We start from the raw sequence: 11374 nt of genomic DNA on the forward strand, positions 1-11374 counted from the left end.
CCACCCTTCCAAAGACATAGCTTTTCCTCTTCTTTTTTTGGGAGCCAACCTTGGCGTTTATAATTCTACAACAAGAATGGTTGGGTTGTTGTTTTTTCCATTTGCATTATCGTAGACATTGTATGTATTATTTTCTTTCTGCTTCCTTCACTTTGCAAGTCTTCCCATGCTTTTCTGCATCCATTATGCTCGTCATTTCTTATAGCATAGTAATATTCCATCATATTCGTGCCACACCATTTGTTTTGCCATGCTTCAGTTGATGAGCATCTAATTGGTTTCCATTCCTTTGCTACAACAAAAGAGTTGCTATCTATAGGTTGGTTTACATAGGACCTGGCTTTTTATTATTGAGCTCCTGGGGGCATATACCTAGCAGTGGAACACTGAGGACCAATGTCCCAGAGCAGTTGGGAGGAACAAGCAGGAGAAGGGGTAAAGAGCTCTATATCAGTTAGCTGTTATCCCCACGTGGTCTGTGTGTGCCCCCAGCTCTTAGCACAGTGAGGCTAATGAATACATGTTTGTTGCATTTGTTGAATGGAACTGGTCATGTCTGAACCCCCTTAGGAGTGGTGATAAGGGGATTTGGGTACATGACTTCAACATGACTCACTGCTGATGAATCTGATTCACCAGTCAGAGAATCATGAGGTTCCGAGTTGGAAATAAACTCAGAGATCATCTCTACCAACATGCCTGAAAAGGAATGGCCTCTAGAATATCCCAGAAGTATGAATCATTTTGTATTTGAGTCATCTCGATTGTAATCCAAAAGGATGGGGACTATGCCTTCCTTACACTTTTTATTCCCCCAAACATCCAATAATATTGATAAAAAGAAACTCATTTGTATAGGACTCTAAGGTTTCCAAAAGGACTTTCCTCAGAATGATTATATTAGACAAGTAGTACAAACATGAGTATTCTCAATTTGAAAATGAGAAAAGAGGCTCCAAAAGTAAAGCAACTTGTGAGTGGTTGAATGTCTGTTGATTGAAGAGGATTCCAAGCTAGATCTCTTGGTAGGTGATAGTGAATCTAGCTTCTCCTAGTTGGTGACTGAATAATATTAATGTATGGACTCTTATTCTTGAAATTAGGTCCTAGTCTTTGCAGTACATTTTAAAATGAGGGAAACTGCCCAAGGGTGTTTAATACCTAAGTTCAAATTCAGCCTCAGACTTTACTAGCTGTATGACCCTGGGCATGTCATTTAACTTCTGTTCGCCTCAGTTTCATCAGTGGTAAAATGGAGAAATGTGTCTTAGATGTCTGTGAGGAACAAATGAGATATTATTCATAAGACTTTTAGTATCTACCATATAGTAGATACTATATTAATGCTTATTCTCTTCCCTTCTCTCTCCCTTTCTTGTATTCCATGTTCCAGTTCCATGGTCTATTTGCTTTTTGTAGAACTTAAATGTTTCATTTCCTGCCTCTTTACCCCTTATAAACCCCACATTCTTGTAATTAATTCCCTCCTCACATCCATCTCTGTGAATCCCTAATTACCTTTAAGACTCTGGTCATGTGCCACTTCCTACAGGGAGCCTTTCTTGATCTTCCTAACAGCATCAAGTTTTGTTTGGTCACTCCCTCATCAAATTATCATGCCTATATAATGGAGGGCCTGAGCAATAAAGACCTTGGCCTCAGAGAATGCCCAGATTTTCCCTTCTAGAAACCTAGAAAAAATATGTGTAATAGTATTAATTACAAGAATGTGGGGTTTATAAGGGGCAAAGAGGCAGGAAATGAAACATTTAAGTTCTACAAACAGCAAATAGACCATGGAACTGGAACATGGAATACAAGATTCTAATCTAATACTTGGAGGCTTGATGGGCCCATGTCCAGCCATGAAGGACTTATGGTTTCTTGTTGGGTAATGAAGACACTTGTGGTTTGCTGAGAAGCTGGAAGAACTGATGCCTAAGGAGACATTCATCTAGAACTGAGTTCTCATACAAAAGGATTGATGGACCCTTCCTTTGGCCCTTTGGTTCTCTTTTGCTTCTTGGTGGTGAAGGAGGCAGAACTGTTGTGAGTGAATGTCCTCCACCTGGTCATTCTATGAGCACGTGCCAATTCTGTTGGGGGGGTTTCTATATTTATTATTTCTGCTCTTAGGTGAATTCATATCTGGAGAAAAGAATGCCCAGGCAACCAATGACTTCAGAAGATCCATCAAAATCATCCGAGATTCTGTTGGCAGCTGGAGTAAGTTACAGAGACTACCAAGATCTTGTAGCAGTATGAGTTAAGTCCAGTGAGGAGCCACCATTGTAGTAAAGCCACCTGCCTGGCCCAACCCAGCAAGAGAATGCTAAGCCACCGCTTCTTTCTAGTGAGCTCAGGTGAGCAAGGAGTGACTCATCCATTGTCTGTAGCATGCTCAGAAGTAAATTTGGTAGGGACTATGGAAAGAGAAAAAAGGACCCTTAGAGCCAGGAGTCTTGAGGTACCTCTCAGTCCCACATTTCCTACATATATTTCTTTGTACTTTAAGTCTGAACTCATTGTCTTCAGGGGACTTGTGTGTGCAGAAAGCAAGCTCCAGTTTGGGGATGTCCAATTTTTGCCCTTCTGATGCCTTCTCATTAAACAGCCCTTTTGTAAAAGCTACTGGATGTCAACTGGCTGTTGGATATTGAGGGAGCACACCACATGGGCACTCATGAGTGATAATACTAGAAGCCACAACTCTTCAGAAGTGAACTTGATGGGGACCTCTGGAACACTGAATTTGAGGGTTACACTGAAAACTTGGAGGTGAAAAATAGTGTCCTTTCCTTTAGGAACCTAATCTTCCAATACAGTAGAGGGAAGGTGAGAGAATGAGCACATAGGAAGTGTTATAATGTATAGTATCAATTTTCAGAACTGTATCCTCCCAGTAGAAATGAAACTTCTGGAGCTCAAGGACTGTTTTTCTTTTTGTCTTTGGGTCCTCATCAATTAGCACAGTGCCTTACGTGAGTAGGAACTCAATAAAGGTTTGTTGGATTGGAGCATTATTAATATTCTTAATTAGAACGACTGGGAAGTGACTATCAAAAGCTAGATCCTGTGGAGAATTTTTTATGAATATTTTTATTATTCCAGTGCTATCAAAGAAGTGCCTTCTAAAGAAGTATCGCCAAGATCTTTGTTTTTCTTTTCATACTAACTAGTTCAGAGAGACTTCCTACTCTCTAGTATACATGCACATACACAGAATGAAAAAATATATTCTTTGGATTACATATATATAGTCAACAGAGAATATATATACTCTCTCTGTACATATAATATACATAGGGTGTAAATTACATATGGGTAGCTAGATGGCACAGTGGATATAGTTCTGGATAAATCATCTTTCTATATTCAAATCCAGTCTCAGACATTTGCTAGCTGCGTGACCCCAGTCAAGTAATTTAACCCTATTTGCCTCAGTTCCTCAATTGTAAAATGAGATGGAGAAGGAAATGACAAATCCTGCCAGCATCTTTGTCAAAAATGGGATCACAGTGTCAGCTATGGGAGAGGGGTTGACGGAGGGGAGGGAAAGAACATGAATCTTGTAAACATGGGGAAATATTCTTAATTAAATAAAATTTTCCAAAAAAAAAAAAAGAATGGGATCACAAAGAGTCCGACAACTGAAATAACTCAACATCAACAAAAATAGATTACATATATATATATATGTATATATATATGTATATATAATATATAGGGGGAATGGAGAATATAAGCATGTTCTATAGGATATAGATTAGAGAGTGTATAGAAAATATATATATGTGTATTTTCTTTCTTTCTTTCTTTCTTTCTTTCTTTCTTTCTTTCTTTCTTTCTTTCTTTCTTTCTTTCTTTCTTTCTTTCTTTCTTTCTTTCTTTCTTTCTTTCTTTCTTTCTTTCTTTCTTTCTTTCTTTCTTTCTTTCTTTCTTTCTTTCTTTCTTTCTTTCTTCCTTCCTTCCTTCCTTCCTTCCTTCCTTCCTTCCTTCCTTTCTTTCTTCCTTTCTCTCTCTCTATTATCTGTCTATCCATCCATCATCTATCTATCTATCTATCTATCTATCTATCTATCTATCTATCTGACTGTCTGTCTATCCATCTATCTATCATCCATCTATCTATCTATCTATCTATCTATCTATCTATCTATCTATCTATCTATCTATCTATCTGACTGTCTGTTTGTCTATCCATCCATCTATTCATCTGTCTGTCTGTCTATCTATCTATCTATCTATCTATCTATCTATCTATCTATCTATCTATCTATCTATCTATCTAACTATTGGGATATATGAGGTATTTAGAGAAGACTAGTACTTGTGGTGTAAGGGTTTGATGAGAATTTTCAGGGCTGCTTTCCTTCTTTACTATCCACCAGCCACTGAGCTCTCAGCTATGGTTGCAAGAAGCTGTAGCATGCATAGCAGCATACCTGGGTAAACCATCTTGGCAGGTAGGTTAAGCCAGGTTGAGAGTGTCCAATAGGTCTAAAATCTATCAGCAAGTTAGTGGGGTGTCTTCCCCAGGCCCTGAAGAAAGACGAGAGTAGACGAGGATAATTTGTTCCAATGACCATGCAGGTGGTGAAAATAGGAGCTATGGAGAACTTAGAACTTGGTTAGACATTAAAGAAACCAAGGTCATCTGCTGAATGCCAAGCCATCCTGTCTTGACTTTGGTCTTACCATTGGACTTGGACTTTGATGACTCTGGAAGAGTGAGTGAGGCTGATGACTTTATACAATTCTGCTTCACTTAAGTCTAATTTATTCATGAGTCAAAAGACATCACCAGTGATGCCATTTTGGTCCTCTTGAGTATGAAGGAAAACAACCAATTAATGTATATTCTCTATACTCTTTATAAAATTTATAGAATGGGCATTTATCCTCTATATTATATGTATATTTATATTAAAAGAATGTATATATATAGTACATATAAAGAATATGTATTTTCTAACGCCTGTGTACTTCATCTACACCCTTAGCATTCTCTACTATACTAATCTATCAATTGATTGAGAGAAAATACACTAATGACAGATTTGTGACTGAGAACAAAAGTAGGGATGAAGTTTCACCTGGAAAGTTGCCTTAGAGATATGGTTGCATTTATAAGGATGCAACAATAAGAAATACAATCTAGGCTGGGGGGAGGGCAATATGGATCATATAAACATGGAAAAATTTAAAAATCAAATAAATCAAATTTAAAAAATACAATCTATACACACATGTTCGGAGACCTTTTTGTCATTTTTCTCTGCAAAGATGGGCACAGTTGGTGGTGTCTAGATGAGATTGCCAGCCTGGTCATCAGGAAGATACCAATTCAAGTTGCACATCTGACATGTACCAGCTATGTGAACTAATTTAATCTCAGTGACCACAAACAACTGCTTCAGGCAACATTATAATGTCTCTAGGCAAGTTGTCAAGCTGTACTCCTGGAAATAATGCCCATACTAGAAGTTTCTAGGGTGAACAAATCATAAATCTAGACTCTAAAATCTAAAGAAATGTCCATTTCTCCAGGAAAATCCTGGTGTAGCACGTTGTTCTAAATTGTTCTGGTCCAGAGAGATGGCTCCATGGTGAATGCTGTAAATGCCCTCTAGTGGTCAGAAGAGGCTACTACTCCCCTTGTACAACCTGGTAAGTTACTGGTCCCCTGAACCTGTATCTCAGACTGATGAAAAGAGAAGACAGTATTTCTCAGGAGTACCATCAAATATTTTTGGATTTTGTACTCCAGCAAAAGATAGGTGAGGTCTGTGGCTTCTCAGTATGTAAAAAATAGAGCTTAGAAAAGATTGAGAAGCAGGTGGTTTAGTGGAAAGAGCATGAGATTTAGAGTTGGAGGACCTGGGTTCAAATCCCAACCCTGCCACTTATTGTGGGACAGGATAAAATTGGATAAATAATTTTTCCTTCCTGAATCGTCATTTTTTCATCTTTAAAATGAGTTAGAATTGGAATAGATGGAATAGATGACTGAGGTAATAGAAGGTGATAAGTTCTGATTTAGTATGATCTCAAGATTTTAAGTTGGCTGACTTGTCATCTACTTTCCCAATGTGCTCTGGGTGAAAAATGACCCCAAATATTGAGGGCACAATCCCAAGACTTCCCAGCACTAGCAGGATTCATCTTCTTTTCTAATGTAAATAGGCTTTTGATCTATCTGTAGATAGAGAGAGAAGGCTTCAAGAAAGTGGCTATATGAATTGTATTACAAAAATGAAAGTTCAGTAAAATAATTAAATAACTCCATCCCCATTTAAAGTAAGTGATTGGCACATGGGCGATGGGGATATGATTGGGGATGTAGACTCTAAACGATCACCCTAGTGCAAATATCAATAATATGGAAATAGGTCTTGATCAATGACACATGTAAAACCCAGTGGAATTGCCCGTTGGCTATGGGGGGGGGGAGGGCAGGGAAAGAACATGAATCATGTAACCACGGAAAAATGTTCTAAATTAATTAATTAAATAAAAATAAAAAAAAATAAAGTAAGTGATTAGATACTATGTCCAATGTTTATCAGGTGAAAACACATGTCAGTTGTTTACTAGGTGTGAACAAGGCATAGACATTTCCTTAGGCTTGACAGGAAGTATGATCATGTTGCCTGGAAGACTTAATGTGGTCTATGGATCTTCTACAAAATAGATGAGCAGTTCACAGCCCAGAGATGGGAGCAGGTGATGAGCAAGAGACAGCACTGCAGACAATCAATCCCCTGGGAAGGTACTCTTTTGGTGGGGGAGAAGAATGACTCATAATTGGGCTAATTCTCTTTCTTCTTCCATGGCCAGAGAAAGACCTTTAAACTGTCAAAAGATGAGGAGGATTTTGAACTTAACCTATTCCTATAGTTGTCCCAGCATTGTCCCCAGGGCAGAAGTGCTTGGCATCAGTGTCCAAGAGATTGGATTGGATGAGGAGAGGAAAGAAAGATTCAAGAGTCTAGCAGAAAAAGTATACCATACTTCAGGAGAGTATCTTGAGGTCTCTAGCAAAAGAACTGCTAGGAGGCATGAATTACTTCTCTGCCACATGTATTCCCTTAGTATGAATCCGCTTTCCCTTAAATTCTAAATGTTCTGGTGGAAGAGAGTGTCAAAAGCTTTCAGGAAGATACCTTGTACCAACTGTTCTTACTACCATGATCTTAGTGAAATATTCTCTTCGAAAAGGTAGTTAAGGGACTGCTGGGTACATCAGTGGATGGAGCACCAGACCTGGAGTCAAGAGGTACTGGGTTCAAATTGGGCCTCAGACACTTCCTAGTTGTGTGATCCCCAAGACAATCTCATCTTCTACAGGAAGCCTTCCCCGACTTCTCTTACTTTCAGTGCCTTCCCTCTCTTCATTAGTTCCTATTTAGCCTTTGTACATATGTGTTTATCTGTTGTCTCCCTCACTAGATCAGAAACTCCTTCTGGGCAGGGACTGCCTGCTGACCCCTTTAGTACTGCACTGCTTAGTACAGTGTCTGGCACATAGTAGGTGCTGAATAAATGTTTATTAAATTGAACAAGTCAATGAACTCAGGAGTACAATTTAAGGAAAATAAAAGCAACCCATCCCCAAACACCAAATAAAACCAAAGCCACATCTGCAGTATATTTAAAACACCTTCTTTTCTCTGGTTTCACATTCTAGATTTGCTAGTTCCCCACCATCTGTCAGAAGTCAATTTCTAGTGGAACCACTGGAAGTGGATTCCTGGGAAGCGAGAAAATGACTCTAAAGCCCTGTTGTTGGGAAATCTTGCGAGCCACAGGGATGCTAGCTTATCAAGACACAAGATATCTGGTCTAGACTGTCTTGAAATGTTTGCTCCAGGTTAAGTGCCTCAGGTACTTGAACAACTTGAAGGGCAGGAAAAAATTCCTTAATTTAGGAATATATTGCAATTTTGCAGTGTAGTAATTTTACAGTCTAGATTCTATAAACTAGAATTTACCTTATCTTGTTCTTTCAGAAGGGCTCAGAGGCCTCCGGCAATGGGAAACACCCACAACTCTGCTCTTCCCAAGGACCTCTTTGATGAAAATGAAACATTTCCAAACAACCTTTCATCATAACTGGCATTGCCATGGGAAATGTGAGATAATACCTGATCCAACCCTTGTGAAATCTCTCCCAAGCTACCAGCCTAATTTCTTTTTCTTTTTTTTTAAAGAAGAGCTTTTAAGATCTGGTGATATTTTCCTTGTAATTTCATGTAAACTGTACTTGTGGTACAGGAAGTGCTTCAGTCCAACTGTATCTGCCAATAAGGATTTGCAAAAGTGTGTGAGATGGAAATGCAGAGAAGATTGTTGTACATTTTGTTGAGTTGAACCCAAGAGTCAATTTTCTTTCCCTGAAAGAAAAATTTGTCGGTAGCCCTTGCCTGCTGATGTTCTTCCTGCAAGAAAACGCAGCTGAATTTATGAATATGAGAAGATTAAAAAAAATAACCAATAGGGCACATTCGATGAAACCAGCCACATGCAAAAGAGGCTTTAAGTCATTTCTAGGAATGCTTGGAAAGGGGCCTCAAATGTGAAAATCATAAAAAAAAATTAATCCTTACAACTTGGCTGCTTGATGTTTTTGGATTTTTCTTAAAAACAAAACCAAAAACAAATCCACTCTCAAGGGGGCAGTTAAGTAGCTCAATGGATTGAGAACCAAGGCAAGAAATAGGAGATCTGGTCTCAGATACTTCCTAGCTGTGTGACCCTGGGCAAGTCACTTAACCTCCATTGCCTGGCCCTTACTGTTTTTCTGCCTGGGGACCAATACACCGTATTGATTCTAAGAGAGAAGGTAAGGATTTTTTTTTTAATTACACTCCTAGTTTATTGTCTTTGTCTCTTTTGCTGATGAAAGGTTTTAGCTAAACAAAATTTCCTCTCAGCACTGGGTCTTTCCTCCCAGAAGGTGTTTGTAGGACATTAAGAGATATGAGTGGCCAATTCAAAGATGGGAGAAGAGGTCACATCCAACATCTCGATGAGAACTGATTGCTGGCTTGTCTTCTCTAACACAACCATATGATTCCCATCATCCATTATGGCACAGCATTCCTGTACTCAACCTTCTCCCATTTCTGATGTCTGTAGCTATATAACCTACCCCAGTCCTGGCACCTTATTGGCTTTGCAGAAAAAACTCCCTGTCCCAGTATTCCCATGACTTGTCCCCCTCAAGATCATTTGGTGGCTCCAGAAGGCATCCCTCAGCAGGCAAGCTCTGTAATCTTGGGGCATTGTCTTATGAATAAGACTCCTACTCCACTGCTTTGGGTGGGAAAGAACAAGTCAAACAGGGTGAGCAGAAATAAATAGGTTGTAATCTTCATTCCAGATCTCACTACATTATCTTTCCGCCTTCTGTCAAGAGCACTTCCATCCTTCTAATAACCAAGGTTCACAACCTTCTCATCATCTTAGAAGTCTCATTTGCCCTAACCCTAGATATCTAATCAGTGGCCACATCTTGTTTCCTCCCCCACATTTCTGGCATTCGTACCCTTCTCTCCATGCTATGGGCATGAGTTGGTATTCTAATTCAGATCTTTGTCCAATCTCACCTGGACTATGGCACTCAACTCCTAGTTGGCATCTTTGCCTACTTACATCTATTCTAGTGGTCTTTCCCTACTCTAATCCCTCCATCACACAACTACCAAATTGATATTCCTAAATTTCAGGCTCAACCACATCATCTCCCTACTCCATAAACTATGGTGGCTCCTTATTCACTCAAGGAACCAATATTATTTCTCTTTTATCCTGTCCCTGTTAAATGTCTATTTATGTGTAAGGTTTTTCAAGGGTATGTAATTGGAACAAGAACACATGAATATAATTTATAAAGAAGTAAATATACACACACTGACAGTTCTGTGTGTAATGATTAATTTTTTACAGATGGGGTGCATGATCAACAAACTTCAAAGACCCAAATTCTAAGTATCTAGATGGCTTGGACTCTGCAGATGCAGTTGATGGAGGAAAATATAAAATTGAAGAATGCAGATCCTTGGTGCATGCATAATCAGGTTTAAACTTAGGAGGGTTTTTTTGCAAAGCTTTGGTCCTCCTGAGAGAGCTAGGGGGTAGAGTGAATAGAATGTTGGGCTTAGAGTCAGGAAGACTTATCTTCCTGAATTCAAATACAGCCTTTGAATAGTAGCTGTGTGACCCTGGGCAAGTCACTAAACCCTGTTTGCCTCAGTTTTCTTATCTGTAAAATGAGTTGGAGAAGGAAATGGCAAGCCATTCCAGAATCTTGCCAAGAAAACCCCAACTAGGATCATGAAGGGTCAGTCATGACTGAAAAATAACTACATAAAAAGCAGGTCCTCTTCCTAGCACATGAAGCTTGGAAAAGCAATATTAGGTATGTAAACAAAGGAAATAATTTCAAATAAATTAGATCAGACATGTTTTCTAGATTACTAGTTCTTAAGATAATCCTCTAGCTTTAAGGGGAAATAAAAACAGTTTTCTCAACCTAACTCTTTCTGGATATACCCCCATTACTTCCAGCATTGCTCCCTTTGTGTTCTACACCTCCTTTGTGTTCAACAAAAGCAGCAAAGTAAACAAGGGATTCATTAACCCCATCCTTTGACAAGTCAGCCATATTCTATTCTCAGAGAGGAGGAAGCCATGTTTCTTTGTCTCTTTCTTCATAAACCCATTACTGGGTATTCAGTGACTTCTTTTTAGTGATCTTTTCATTTATATCATTGTCTTTGTATGGCAAATGAGATAATGTATATAAAATGCTTTGCAAAATGTAAAGCCCTATAGAAATGCTAGCTCTTATTATTGGCATTATCACATTGTTCTCCTGATTTTGCTTATTCACTCTACATTCACCAACTGCAGAGTCTGGAGCCATCTGAACCCTTAGAATGATGGCCTCTGAAGTTCTCTTATCATGCACCCCAACTGCACAAAATAAATCATTGCACACACAGCTGTCAGTATGGGTATATTTACTTCCTTATAAATTATATTCATGCGTTAGTGTTATAATAATTATGCACTTTTAAAAACTTACACAAAAATAGATATTTAAAAGGGCTAGGAGGAGCAACCAGGTGGCCCCTTAGATAAAAAGCCAGCCTTAGAGATGAGAGGTCCTGGATTCAAATATGACCTCATACACTAGCTATGTGACCTTGGACAAGTCACTTAAACCCCCCCCCAACTGTTCTTCTGCCTTGGAACCAATACAATTCTGAGATAGAAGGTAAGGGTTTAACAAAAAGAGACAGGGTTAAAAAAAGGAATAATATTGGATTCTTGCATTCAAACACATATGGTTTATTTGAGCATTGTG

At 38.8% G+C, this 11374-nt stretch overlaps 1 long non-coding RNA gene across 1 annotated transcript; it reads left to right on the forward strand.

The window, feature by feature from the left end:
* Positions 1–1138: 1138 nt before the first annotated feature.
* On the forward strand, positions 1139–9134 carry LOC103103733 (uncharacterized). Its single transcript, XR_472297.3, has 3 exons — positions 1139–2049; positions 2137–2363; positions 8013–9134. It is a non-coding gene; the product is annotated as an uncharacterized LOC103103733 (long non-coding RNA).
* The last annotated feature ends 2240 nt before the right edge of the window (positions 9135–11374 follow it).

The sequence above is a fragment of the Monodelphis domestica genome, chromosome 5 (genome assembly GCF_027887165.1).
Source record: "Monodelphis domestica isolate mMonDom1 chromosome 5, mMonDom1.pri, whole genome shotgun sequence".
Classification (NCBI taxonomy): Eukaryota; Metazoa; Chordata; class Mammalia; order Didelphimorphia; family Didelphidae; genus Monodelphis; species Monodelphis domestica.